Below are 2,949 nucleotides of genomic sequence, written 5' to 3'. Positions count from 1 at the left end.
CACATCTGGTGTCATCTGCATATCTGAGGTTATTGATATTTCTCCCAGCAATCTTGATTCCAGCTTGTGTTTCTTCCAGTCCAGTGTTTCTCATGATGTACTCTGCATGTAAGTTAAATAAGTAAGACTTGAAGGGTCCAAGGAAGCGCCAGGACAACTTAAGGCTTCCATGCTTCTTCCTTGAAGAGTCACTGGTTTAAAAGAAACTAACCCATCTCTCATAGTCTGGAGGCACTCCTCCAAAAAGAAGGAGAAGAAGTGAAAGGGTAGGAGAAATGAGAATGTTGAGCAACAGAGGCAAGAGGGGACTCAAGGCAGAAGTTTGTCAACACTGTGAAATATTACAGGGTGGTGTGAAAAAGAGTGATGCCAAAGAAAAAGCTATTTAACAATTCAACTTTTTAGAGGGAAAATTCTATATAGTGGTAGAGGCTGACACAAGGACCTAAGAATGAAGGAGAGAACTTGTGGAGGCTACTTTTTCTAACTCTTCTGGTCAAGACCAGAGAAAATACAGTGGGTATCACTGGCAAGAAGAAGAATATGAAATGAAGATTTTCCTGGGCTCCAATCACAGAGAGCTCAGCCAGGTGTTTGGTTCTCTTCTAAGTATTTTAAATATATAAATTACCATCAGACATTCATTCTTAGTAACCGTCATCTGGTAAAATACTTTGTAGACAGTTGAACATGACATAAATGATCTTCATTTAATTGCTTACAGGAAATAACATGAAATATCCCTTTTTAGTTTCTCAAAGGAAAAAAAACATGTATGTGAAGCAGAAGTAAAGTAAATATATAGAGATTCCCTAGCGGAAATTAATGGTTCAAAAGTCAGATGACTATATCAGGAGTGATGCTGACTTAAGAGGTGAACAAGAAAACTGTATTAGTGTGGCTTTTCTTTCCTCTGAGCTGCAGTGCTCTATCCCATGAGAACATTAAATGAATTATTACAGCATAAGGGCTTCTCTTGTCCTGAATATTCATTGGAAGGACTGATGCTGAAGCTGAAACTCCAATGCTCTGGCTACCTGATGCAAAGAACTGACTCACTGGAAAAGACCCTGATGCTGGGAAAGATTGAAGGCTGGAGGAGAAGGGGACAACAAAGGATGAGATGGTTGGATGGCATCAGCAACTCAATGGACATGAATTTGAGTAAGCTCCGGGAGTTGGTGATGGACAGGAAAGCCTGGCGTGCTGCAGTCCATGGGGTCACAAAGAGTCAGACATGATTGAGCAACTGAACTGAACTGAAGGGCTTCTCATTTATTGCAGTACTTCTCCACCATTGTAGAGGCTTGTTTTGTCTTGTTTTCCAAAATAATGATCTGCCTGCTGTCCATCAAATGATTCAGTGGTTCTTACCAATGTTTAAAGCCAAAGTCTCTGAAGCTACGCAGGGGCCTATAGTATTTCATCTGCTGTAAGCTCATCTTCATCTCAGTCAGTAGGTTCAGAGAACCAGGGCTGCATGGGTTATTTGCCAGGTACCTAAGTCTTAAGTAGCACCTCCAAGTCAAATTCCTCTTTGTTTCCCAGCTTTCTGGACTACCCTTTTTCCTTGGTCTTCAAAAGTATGGAGAAACTACAATCATGCAGATAATGACACTGCATTTCTTTCTTATAAAACACAGCCCAGTCACTAAATGTTACTGGAAAAAAATACATTGTTTGCAACCCCTAGTATAGCAAATGCTCAATAAGCAATCGCTAAAATAAAACTGCATTGTCAAAGACAAATACACGAAGGCTGTCTCTTCTTCTATGAGCATGTTTCTCTGGATACCCAAAAAGCCTACTGCTGTCTATATCATTTTATTATGTCTTATTTGGTACCAAAACTCTGATACAGATCTGCAAAAAGGATATCCAGGAATAACTAGCAACAGCCACCAAAACTGCCATGCAGAACCTTAAGCTTTTGGCAAGACATTGTATAACCATCTTTTCTTAGCTTGGCAGATGGTGGTTACATATTGACTGAAGGCAAGCAGCTGGTTGAAAGAGCAAGCTCTAGATTCAGGCTGCCTGAGTTTGTATCACATCTCTACCACTTACTTTGTGGCTTTGGGCAAACTATTTAACATTTACTAGCCTCAGTTTATTCATCTGAAATATGGATAATACCTTCCATAAAAGAATATTATAAAAATTAGATAAGGTCTTAAGGGAATACCTAGCACATAGTAAAGTTTTTAAACTGTTGTTTACTTATTATTAATAGGAAAATACTTTTCTTCCATTATTTTAGTAATTTATTTTTGGCACCTTCCTTTAAGAAGTTAGCCTTTACACTCAGTCCCAATTTAGACTTGCCCTTGAAGGAAATGTTAAAAGTCAAATTTGGCTTCCCTCAACAACAAAAAAACTAATAAAAGGAGAAATTATCAAAAATAGTCCTTTTCTGGTTGGGGCACAGTTTTTCTTTAAATGAACAATAAAGTAAAACATTTGGTCCATGTATTTTGGATCACAATACCCTGGATTTAGTTACCTTTGGGTTACAATAGCAGCAGCAAGTTAGAAATTGGATGAAAAGAAACATTTAAACAAGAGAATATTTCCTTTTTTTTTTTGAAACAAGGCACTCAAAGCTGGTATACTGGGACAACCCTGAGGGATGGGATGGGAGGGAGGTGGGAGTGGGGTTCAGGATTGGGGACGCATGTACACTCATGGCCAATTCATGTCAATGTATGACAAAAACCACTACAATATTTAAAGTAATTAGCCTCCAATTAAAATAAATTAATTTAATTTTTTAATAAAATAAATAATTAAGAAAAGAGAGAGAATATTTCCTCTTTTCTAAATGCCACTCATAGATATTTGACATTCAGGTTTCATATTAATTCTGATTTGCAGAGCAGTTTGGCATTTTAAAAGCACTTAATTATGCAAGATGTTATTTTTTTTAATACAATCCCTGTGAAACAGAAA

This window comes from Bison bison, unplaced genomic scaffold (genome assembly GCF_000754665.1).
Source record: "Bison bison bison isolate TAMUID 2011002044 unplaced genomic scaffold, Bison_UMD1.0 scf7180017864362, whole genome shotgun sequence".
In the NCBI taxonomy this organism is placed as follows: domain Eukaryota; kingdom Metazoa; phylum Chordata; class Mammalia; order Artiodactyla; family Bovidae; genus Bison; species Bison bison.
Note: the sequence above shows the minus strand (reverse complement) of the source record.